Raw genomic sequence first — 12,541 nt, 5'->3', positions numbered from 1 at the left:
TCCTTGACTGCATCCCATTATTCTCAATCAGAGCAGCTTTCTGTACTACTCCCGCATAAGTCTCAAGTTCAAACATAGCCACCCTATCTCTGATCCAAGGCTCCAATCCTTGCTGAAATTTCTTTGCTTTTTCTTCCTCAGTGCTGGTATACTTTGTCACAAACCTTGACAACTCAGTGAACTTCTTCTCATATTCCAGTACAGTCATGTTCCCTTGTTTTAACTCAAGAAATTTTAGCTCCATCTGATTCTGCATGTACTTAGGGTAATACTTGTCCAGAAATAACTTCTTAAATCTTTCCCAAGAAATCTGCTGAGTGACTTCCATAACTTTTACTGATTCCCACCAATAAATGACTTCTCCCTTCAAGAAGTAAGTGGCATACAGCGTCTTCTGATCGTCCCCTAACTGTACCAACTCAAAAGCCCTTTCCATCTCCTTGATCCATGTGTTTGCTATCACTGGATCAGTGGTATCATGAAATACAGGTGGATTCACATTCTGAAAAGCCTTGAAAGTGACAATTTGTCTTGGTGGTACTGGTGGTTCAGGTGGTTGATATGGCTCACGGTTATCTTGGTTTTCAATTCGTTGTTGAAGAGTTAATTGTTGTTGAGCTATAGCATTGGTTTGCTGTTGCAAGGTTTCCAGTAGTTGAAGAATATTTGGGTCTGTGGTGAAGGTGGTTGTTGGATTCTTCTTTTTGGGAGGCATGATCCTGAAATAAGAGTTGTGTTATAACAAATATGAATGATAAAATGATTCGAGGGTATCGCATGGCATTCTTGTTTACATATGGGGTCACGTTTCCAAATTAAGCAGATATGATGATAAAAACATAAAATAACAGTTGAGAGCAAATGGAACAATAGCACATAATTATTGAAATTTTAAAGGTCACAGTACATAGGATTGGGACATAGTCTGATTCTAGAAATAACAGGCTTATTTAAAGGAAAGACAGAAACAACTGGGGATTCCTTAGAGTTTGATAGTACAACAACATGAAAGGTAAATGGAAAGAACTAAGGCTCCACTCCATCTGAACGGGGCTTGGTAGACTTTTCCTCTCGAAGTGTCTTCACAATGCTCTGGAGCTCATCCGCCACCATCTGAATGACATACTGGCTGGTACGGTCCCGGTGCGCTGGCATCTCTTCAAGCTTAGTGTTGACGTACCCAACCAAGGTCTCAAGTCTCGCAATCATCTGCTCCTTGGGCTTCCCTTCGTAGTTTCGGCTGTCCGGATACACGTTCTTCAGTCGGTCTATCAGTCGGTCGTACTTGCCCTGAAGCATGTCGAACTCGCGCCTCAACTCAGCATACACGGAGAAAGCAATAGTGTCGTCCGACCCAGAGGATGACGAGGAATGCGCCCTTTGCTGACAACCAATAAGAGGAGTATTAATAATAATTTACTTTACCTACTCTCTCGCATAGTATCTATAACCTACTCACAAGTCCTATAACCTATTTGGGCTGTTCAGGGACTCTAAACCGTAGCTCTGATACCAAAACCTGTCACACCCCCAACTTAAATAGCAAAATAGTTATAGTTATTACATCATTTTAATGAGTACTACACAACCAAAATCCAAGATCTTACAGTTTAGGGTTTGGAACAGCCCAACACTATCAACTATTACATCTGATTACAAATACCGAGTCCTCACACAGCTATTATTACTTATTCTACCTGGGCTCGAACATAAGCATCCGCATCACAGGTCTTACGGGCAGTCTGCTTGAATCTAACCATGGCTGCTAGCTGTAATATCAGGGTAAAGCAAGAAGTGAGCCAAAAGCTCAACAAGTGCTAACAATACAACGCGAAACATAAATCGAGATATACCTTTAGGAATGACAATGGAATGACATAATCAATGATAATCGAGAGATAAAACTTATGTGAGTTGGCATCATTTTGCTTGCATCAAAACAAATTTTAAAACCATTCTTAATCAAAATCATTTTATGACGCTACGGATTACAGCCGGTGATCAGCCGCGAAGTAATCCCGAACCTCGCTGGGTTCTAAAACATTATTGGGAATCCCTAGGCAACTTTTAAGCCTAATATAAGTGTGGAAAGGACTCGCGTCTCAGTCCAGATCCACCATTCAAGAAAACATTTGTCCCCCTTTGGGACTGAAAAATCCACGTTTTAATCATTTTAAAAACTGATGCCGATTTATGACAAAATTTCTTTCGACTGTAATTATTTTTATCAAGGGATTATAGATCAACTTGAAACACTGGAAATATGACTCTAAATCTCAGGGCCATGATCTACTAGACTTTACTATATTAGGGTAGTTGAGAGGTTTCCATAAACAAGAACTTAGACAAGGAAATTAAGCCAGGCTATTGGATAAGATGAAAGAGTAATGCCAAACTAGGCTTAAAGCAACGGATGTAGACAAGATATAGGTATTAGAACATCAAAAGATAGGCATCACTGGTTCCAATAGAATAAAGGTGTTAAAATATAAAGAAGGCGATCATCAGCTCAGTATATAACAGGGTATCAAGCTTTTAGGGTAAGGATAGGGTTATCAAACAATCATGAATGTATTTAAGAAATGATTGGCTTTTAGGTATCAAAATAAAGTTTCTATCGAGGCTATTTCAAGAGTTGAATCAAAGCATCAGGGTGCAACATCAAGATTTCTCAGGGATCAGTAGCATGATAAACAAAAGGATCAATAAGATATTATAACGCATCTCTAATTTATCATGGCATTAAACTATCATAAAAGACTTTTGAACTACTTGCAATATGTACTCGAGGGTTCATGGCATTTCTATGTAACTCAAAGATAAACAAAAGATACTCTTGATTTAAATATATCAAAATGACTCAGGATAATTGCATCGATATATATATGAACTGTTTACAGTAAATGCGAAGGTCAAGTTGAATCACTTGCCTTGAGATAGACTGGTCTGGTCTGACTGGTAGGAGCAACAACTGGAGCTTCACTCGACTTTTATGGCAAGTTTTCCCTCGTCTCGAGATCCTACATAATAATAATAATCCTCATTATAATATATTCTTTCCATCTTAACCTATTTACAACCCGAAATTAAACATGGATGGCACTTAGGCCTATACGCACTTAATTCATATCCACCTTTATATTTTCAAATGTACACATGTAGCCACATAATCACATATCGTATATTAATACCAAATAACATCATATACACCATAATGCCACACTAGGCTTGGATGATCTCGACTCACCACTCAAGTTACTTGGTCGCTAACTAGACGAAGTCTTCGAATTTGGGCTTCCTAACTCAATGTGCCTTTCCTAAATTATCCAAAACCTATTGACCCTCACTTGTGCCTTTTGTTCTACTGACCTTATACTATCTTACAACTATGGTGGTCGACCTAATACTCACTTCTAAGTGTCCTAAAACTATGCGATAAGTGAAAGTGCTCACTGGTGCAAATTTCAGAATGGTAACTAAGGTTTCTTGAGTGCATTAGACACTCTTAAACTACAAGTTTTTCTTCAAAATTTTTACACAAGACCCTCCTGACCTAAGGGCATCTCACAAGCTTGATGTGGCTCAAAGGCCTGGCTTGGGCCTTCTTGGGCCTAAGCTAAAAGTCCAAGGTTCCCCTGTTTTTCTGGGCAGAAAATGCCCTGACTTGAATTAACTTGTGACACGTGGTTCTAGCTCATATCCTATGAACTATGGTTGGAAAAACTTCTCTGACACACCCTCTAACTAAGGCCCAATTGGGCCTAATGAGGGCCTACCCATGACATGGCCAAATCTCCCTATTTCTAAGTTGTAACAAAACTGTCCCCTGCTGGACAGATTTTGTTATTCTACTTGTGCACCTAACCAAATGACATGCAAACCTCCAATCAACTCCTAAAACCTATTATATATTCCACATACTAACTTCTGGTGGCTTGGGCCTCAAAGTGCACATCAATGACATGGTCAAAACTCGCTCTAAACCTCAGGGTACTAAACTGATTTTTCTGCAGAAACTATAACTCTCATTTTCCAAGGTTTTGACTTGACAAACCCAATTAACAACAACTAAATACTTAAACCAAGACCTATACTTGGTATTCTACTGAACTAACTCCCTTTTTCTCAAAATAACCTTGGTGAGATCATCCTTACCTAAGGTGCAACTATGGCAAAACGAAAGAGACTACTCTTAACAAATCGCAAATCTTCATGCTTTTGAAACAACAAGATATATATTTTTATAAAAGATAACCACAATTTATTACCATGCAACAAGAAGCATAAATCAATATTATCACATTATTCCTACTGAAATTAAGGCTCACTAACAAAATCTTTTCCAAATGATCAAAATCTTACAACAAACTAAGAGAATTCCACATGCATGCATGCCTTCGGGTTTTTCAAACCAAACAACATATTTTCTACATATATTCCATCTTAAAATTGACATGCAAGCCTAGCATAAGGTATACCTAGATGATCACTTAGCATGCAAGGAGTTTTATCAAATTTTCACCACAAAATTCAAGTCATTATCACATAAACATGCAAAAATTGAACAAAACAACAAGAATGATTTCAAGGACCATTCATTCGGCTCCCATATGGTCATGGCCGAATGAAATGGATGGAAATGGCCATTAAATCATCAAGAGTTTCCTTCTCAAGACTTGGCACTTATCCATTCATTGTAGTCCTCTCAAAAACAACCTTAAATCCATAAGAATCAAGATTGTATTTTGAGTTTCACTAAAACCTTTACATGCAACCCTTAAACTTAAACTTTCTACTCAAAACTCTTTGAAATATGAATGATCATGGTATGGGAGATAACATTTACTTGTATAAAGAGTAGAAGCTTGGTGGAGAAATGAAAAAAAAATGGGGAGGGGTGGTTCTCGGCTAAAGGCCGAGAGTGAGAGAGAGAGAGCCGAGAGTGAGGGAGGAGGAGGGAGAGAAGAGTGAGTGTGGTGTGGGTGATGAGTAAAAATGATCATGACTTTGCTTGTCTTATGGTTTTTGTATTGGCAAAAGTGAGTGGAATTAGGAATTGACATGATTAGCCTTCCACTTGAAATTGGTTGAATTTGCATGCAAGGGTAAAGAAGGTATTTGGCTAGGAAATAAGAGTTAGTGGGGTGGTTATTGACTCTTTAGCCCTTTTGGAAAGGTATGGAAGGAATTTGCATGCAAGGATAACTATGGAATTTGCTAATTATATTTATAAAGATTTATTTTTATAAAATAAAACACAAGTTCAAAAATTATAAAATTTATACCATAAAATAACTTGGATTTTTAGAGATTTTATAAAGTCACTTTCAAAATTTGTGAACAAAATATCTTTTAAAAGAAAATTTCTCCAAGGCTTAGAATATTCCTTATAAATCAAAAGTAAAGGAAATAATTAAAATTTTGCTTTGAAAAAAAAAATCATGTATTACACATAAAAATTTTATAATGCAGAAATTCTCGCTTACACAATCGTACAATAATTGAACATATTTTTATTCGGCTTTAATATAATACCAAATCCACAATTAATATTACACGAAAATGCCGGTCGTAACAAGTATGGCAAACTTTTTACAAAGTTTTTCATATGTAGAACCAAATATAATATCATCTACATAAATTTAAACAAGTATACTAGAGCCATTAACATTTCTAAAGAATAGAGTTTTGTCAACAGTATCTCCAGTGAAGTGATTTTCTAAAGAAACTTTGACAAAGTATCATACCAGGCTCTGGGTGCTTGCTTCAATCCATAAAGTGCTTTCAAAAGATAGAAGACATATTCAGGAAAATTTGGGTCTTCAAAACCTGGAGGTTGACTGACATAGACTTCCTCCTCCAAATCTCCATTTAGAAAAGCACTTTTAACATCCATTTGATAGACCTTGAAATTGGCATGGGCTGCATAGGTTAAGAAGATTCTGATAGCTTCAAGTCTTGCAACGGGAGCAAAGGTTTCATCAAAGTGCATTCCTTCTTGTTGATAGTAGCCCTTAACAACCAATCTAGCTTTGTTCCTGACTACTATGCCATTTTCATCCATCTCATTTCTGAATACCTACTTAATATCAATAGAATTCTTTCCTTTAGGCTTGGGTACAAGCTTTCATACTTTATTCCTTTCAAATTGGTTTAGCTCCTCCTGCATAGCTAAAACCCAATCAGGATCCAACAAAGCTTCCTCTACCTTTTTAGGCTCTTCCTGAGATAGAAAGATGCTATATAGACATTCCTCTTGAGTTGCTTTTCTTGTTTGGACTCTTGATGATGCATCATCAATGATCAGTTCAAATGGGTGATCTCTAGTCCATTTTCTCTGTTGAGGTAGATTAGCTCTAGATGAAGAGGCCTCATTGTTGTCTTGATGTGTGACAGAGTTTTGATTAGAAGAATCTCCCCCTGAGTTTGTCGATCTTTGACTTGTAGTTGGTGTCCTTTCTTATTGTGATATGTATTGTCCCTCAATTTCTATTGATGATTCAACGGATCTTGAGTTTTTCTTTTCAATGGATGATGCAGTATGTCTTTCAACGGATGATGCACTTGATCTTTCAACGGATGTTGAGTTGTGTGCTTCATTGATTATTGACTTTTCTGCATTGTCCTTAGATATTTGTTTTTGATCACTTTCATCATCACTCTCTTCACAAATCATCTCAACCTTGTCAAATTTAATGCTTTCCTGGAAATCTCCATCTTGCAGTCCTTCAATATTTTTATCATCAAACACAACATGTACATCTTCTATAACAATGTTGGTTCTGAGATTGTAGACTCTATATTCTTTTCCAACTGCATATCCAACAAAAATGCCTGCATCTACTTTGGCATCAAACTTCCCTTGCGGATCTGTTTGATTCCTTAAGATATAGCATTTAAATCCAGAGACATGAAGAAAATTTAGTGTTGGCTTCTTGTTTTTGAAAAATTGGTAGGTGTCATGCATTATGCTTGATTAATAAAAGAAATATTCTGAGTGTAGCAAGCAGTATTCACAGCTTTAGCACAAAAATATGTTGGTAACTTGATTCTTCTAGCATTGTCCTAGTAGCTTCAATAAGAGATCGGTTTTTCCTTTTCACCATGCCATTTTGTTATGGGGTTCTTGCTGATGAGAATTCATGCATGATCCCATTCTCTTCACAAAATGATCTCATCACAGAATTCTTGAACTCAGTTCCATTGTCACTCCTGATTCTTCTTACTTTGAAATCAGGATGATTGTTGACTTGCCTTATGTGATTGATGATGATTTCACTAGCTTCATCTTTGGATTTTAGAAAATATGTCCAAGAGAACTTTTTGAAATCATCCACAATTACTAGGCAGTATCTTTTCCTTGAGATGGACAATATATTGACTGGTCCAAATAAATCTATGTGCAATAGTTGTAAAGGTTCTTCAATTGTTGAATCAAGCTTCTTTCTGAATGATGCCTTGATTTGCTTTCCTTTTTGACATGCATCACACAATCCATCCTTTGAGAATTCCACTTGAGGAATACCTCTTACCAAATCTCTCCGGACTAGCTCATTCATAGTCTTGAAGTTAAGGGAGGACAGCTTCTTGTGCCATAGCCAACTTTCATCTTGACTTGCCTTGCTAAACAGACAAGTGACAGATTCTGCATTTGATGAGTTAAAATCGGCTAGGTACACATTCCCTTTTCTCACTCCAGTGAGAACCAATTTGTTGCTTCTCTTGTTAGTCACAACACAGGCTTCAGAATTAAATGTTATTGAGTTGCCCTTGTGTTAGGTCACACACACTGTAAAGGGGGGTGAATACAGTATATAGCACAATCAAATGGAACTTTAATAACTCAAGTAACAAAAAACAAACTTTATTCAAAACAATAAACTTTGTTACAGTATGGAACTGTCCTCTCTCAGTGATGAACAAATATCACGAGAGCTGCTAGGATTACAATGAATAATCTTCTCGATAATGATAACACTTATAGTGTAAACCCTATGTCTGTGTTTATATACTACACAGTTACAAGATAATCACTAATTGATATGGAATATAATTCTGCTTCCTAAAATATATCAATCAGATATCTTTTCTTCAAAGTATTCTATTCTTCATAGAATTCCTTCTTCATGCATATCTCTTCTTATGTTTGTCTCGATCTTCTCTTCCTGTAAATCAGCTGCCTTCCTTATCTGAACATTTCCTTTAAGTCCTGATATTATCTTCTGATAAATATCTCATGATCCTTAAGTAATGACGACTTAAGTTCTGACTTCAGTATAAGTGCTGATTTCAGTTAAGTACTGATTTGTCCTGTTTAAGTAAGATCTGAAAACTAAACATAAATCATATTAGACATAACATTATCAAATATATCTAACAATCTCCCCCAACTTGTAAATTAGCATAATATACAAGTTAACAGATATTTGATGATGTCAAAAACATTAAGTACAAATGCATGAGAATTTGACTAGATAACTACAACTAACAGTCCTTAAAGCTTTACCAACTTTAATTTCTGATAACAACTTCAGTCTGTATACATATCAGAATTTGAGCAGTTGTAGATCTTGACTTGGCTTCATCTTCTGATCTCTCTGATGTCAGGAGTTGTTCTAAGATAGTTCTTTAACAAACATCTCTCAGCATATCTGAGTTAATCAATCATCCTCCTTTTAGCATCTTTAAGTTCTGCAGAATCTTCACCACTTTGAAAGATTGCAGCCCTGAGATCATTAATTTTAGATTTCTTTATGTCCTGATCCAGTCTGATCAAATACGCTTTGTCAGACTCAAGATTGAATTCCACAGCCTTGTAACCCAGAAAGGTAGTTATAATTTTAGCAGAGTTAGGCTTCATCTCAACAATATCACCCTTATGATCTCTGTAGTTTGGAAGATGTGTGCTGTCAGATTTAACAGAATAAAGCCTTTTCTATCTCTGAATTTGACTCTTCAAATAGTTTGCAGCACTTTCTGTTATTTTGTCATTCACTTGAAGTAAGAATAATACATGTTCTAATTCTTCATAATACTTCAGTGGAATGGCAATTTCCCTTATATGATAAACTCTACCATCTGTCATGAAGTACAACAAGATGTGTTCTTTCAAGTAGGTATGGTAAACTATCTGTACAGATTCTAGTTGATTCAATCTTTCAGGAGTTGCTCCAATACCTGGTTCACTTAAGGAAGTTGGATCATTGGTTGTGTTCTGTATTCTTCTTTCATCAGCACTTCCCAATCCAGTTTTATCTCTTGTTTCCTTTCCAGTGACCACTCTTGCTTCAAAACCACTTGCAGCAGTCTTCAAAGGTTGCGTCTGTTTGGCTTTGGTGAATCCTGGTAGGAGTATCTTTGAAGGTTTAACATGAGCAATGTCAGACATTTCCTTTGATTTCTCTTCTGATATCAAGTTAACTTGAGCTATGTCAGAGGTTACTTGCTTCTTTGAGATATCAGAATTAACTCTATCTTTACCCTAAACAACTTGAGCCATGTCAGAGGTTGTCTTAGAAATTTTTCTTGAAGTTAGAGCAAGATCATCATCTTCAACAGTAATTTCTTCATTCACAGGAGGCACATAAACCTTGATAGGTTCACCAACTTTCTCTTTGCCCTAGGACCTTAGATCTATCTGGAATTGTGATTTAGTCTTGGTTGCTTCAGGATTTGTTCTTTCCTTTATCACAATGCCTTTGACTTTTGGAAGTTTCTTTTTACCAACAGAAGTTTCAGATTTAGATTTGAGTTTTTCTGACTTAAGTCTAGCTTCTTCTTCCATCAAACTTTACAAGTCCATTCATGGATTCTCCTTTAGAAATAACTGTCTCGATAATTCTTCATCAAGATCCAAAAGTTCATCAGAACTTATCCTTTTACCAGTAGCAGAAGTAATTCTTTTTCCAGCATCAGAACTTGTCCTGTGACTTGTAATTTCAGCTCTTCTTGATGAAAAACTTCTACCTTGACCATGACCTCCACCCATTCCAGAATTTCCCTGGTCATCTTTTTCATCATCCTTCCCCTTCAGTGTCTGATCAGTTTTGCATTTGGACTTAATTACTTTCTCCCCCTTTTTGGCATCAGCAGGTAAGAGAAGAGAGACAAGCAATTCCACTGAGGCTTGGATTTCATCGAGTTGAGATTGCTGAGAAGCTTGATGTTTCAAAATATCATCAATCTGAGACCGTTGCTTCTCTTGGGTCTTCTCAATGTAAGCAACTCTGTCAAAGGTAGGTTGGAAGAATTTTTTCTTATCAAGTTTCCTAGTCATATCTTGCTTGAGCAATTCTTCCTTAACTTGACGTAACTCTGCATGAGTTGTTGAATGGAGACCTTGCAGATGTCTAGTACTCAATGCAGTGACTCGAAGCTGTGTCTTGAAATCATCATTAATTAACATTTCATCAGATTTTGCCAAGTGCTCAGCAAGAATCTTTTCAGATGGAACAAAGGTAACTGAGTTCCATTCCTTAGTCCACTCCTGTCCTCTAGGAGTTTCACTCCAAGGTACTGGTGCTTCTCCTCGTACAAACTTCTTGACTAATTCAGATTTAGAAACAGTTTGTGGAGGTGCATGTCCTAAAGGACCAGCTTCATCAGCATCTGCATTTAGAGCAACATCACCAGTATCATCAGCATTTACAGCATCAGAACTTACAGAATCAGTATCTTCTGATAAAACAACAGTATGAGAAGTAATCGAGGCTTCAGCATCATCATCTAAGTGCTGATCTGTTTCTAAGTTCTGATCAACAGCCATATCCTGATGCTCACCTATATTCTGATCATCAACATCTAGATGCAGAGAAGGTGTAGTAGACAATTCTGGAGTTTGAGTAACATCAGTAACAGGTGTTGTTGATTGATTAATTGCTGTTGGAGCTTCTAAGTAGAGAACCTCAGGCACAACCAGGTTTTGAATATCAATTTCAGCACTTGTGCATGGGTCTACAGGAGATACAGTTTCATGTACATGAGACACAGATGGTGTGTTTGCCTTGTCTATAGCAGCTTCCTGAGTTGGAGACAATGAAGAAGGAGATGTAGTAGCTTCAGCAAATTCTGGTTCTTTTGAGATCAGAGATTCCTGATCTCCTTCCTTAGCTGTTGCTTCCTCATCATCTGAAGCTGGCCTTTTAGCTCTCTGTTTCTTGTATCTCTTTGAAGGTGGGGATTCCTTGGGAGGTACAGCAGAAGTCATTCTTCTAAGCCTTTTGAGAAGCTTGGATCCCCCAATTCCAGAATCCTTCTGAGAAGGAACCTTCTCAGCTTCTTTAACAACAGGTTCTGATGCAGAAACCTGTTCCTCACTATCAGACTCATCTCTTAGAACAATCCTCCTTCTCTTCTGTGGTGTCTGAGGAACAATCTTTGTCCTCTTGGGCTTGGAAGATGAAGGCTTCACAGTAGGTGCTGAGGATGAAGGGTTAGCTGTCTGTGAAGGTGTGAGATATGTTTTAAGATATGTTCTGAGGGAGGGTTGAGGTATAGATGTATCTATGGTTTGTTCTGATGGTTGGTGTGGTGTTTGAGATGTGGTGGTAGGTTGTACATCAGGATAAACAGATCTATAGGTTTGAGGATCAGCATTTACCAGGATCTGTTTTACAGACTGAGGAATCTGTTAAGGTCTAACCACCGTTTTCTTAAGGTCAGCATTTACCAAGTCATTAAAAGCTCGTTTGGCAATTTTAAAGGGTGGGTATAAGTCAGTGGTAGGTTGGGGTTCATTAGCACAACCGAAATTATATATAAGCTGACAAAATCTAGCAAAGTAGACAACATTCATATCCTCTGTCATTCTATCCCCAATAAAACCTATCACAACACTTGCAAAATCAAAATGAGTTTGGTTAATAATAGGATACCCGATGTGCTGACTCATTATAGGAATGGCATCAAAGTTAAAACACTTATTCCCGAAGGCTTTAGTGATGTGGTCGAAGAAGAAGCTCCATTCTTTTCTGATGTGTGCTCGTTTCAACTGTCCAAGCTTAGCCAAACTCCTCTCATACCCCAAACTGGCCATGAGCTGCTGTAGTAATGGTTCCTCCGGTGTTGAGAAAATGCAGCCTTCTGGTAAATGTAAGGCCTTTCGAACTGTTCCAGGAGTTACCACATGCACATCATCATTGACTTCAAAAATAATGCTGGGAGTACCAATTGCACCACCATTATCAAAATGCCCAGTCCGCCAAAACGTCAGAACTTGTTGGCTTGAAAAGACGGAAGGTTGGGTCAATGCATACCCAATTTCACTGTGTGCAAGAAGATCTTGCACAAAATGTAACTCAGACGGAGCTTCATCATGATTTAGAATTGCAGCATAGTTGTTGGGAACGAACTTGGCTCCATCGATGATCAAATCCTTAGGTGTCATGAGAAAAATTGAAAATTAAGATTTCCTGTATGGTGTTTGATAAAATGTCTGTATGAAAAACCAACGTCGGGAGATGAGAGAGAGTAAAAGCAAAGAAAGAGAGAGAGATAAACTGTAAAAGTAAATAAAAGATTGTCTAATCTTCCCTCTCTCTTA

This window comes from Apium graveolens, chromosome 4, assembly GCF_009905375.1.
Source record: "Apium graveolens cultivar Ventura chromosome 4, ASM990537v1, whole genome shotgun sequence".
NCBI lineage: Eukaryota > Viridiplantae > Streptophyta > Magnoliopsida > Apiales > Apiaceae > Apium > Apium graveolens.
Note: the sequence above shows the minus strand (reverse complement) of the source record.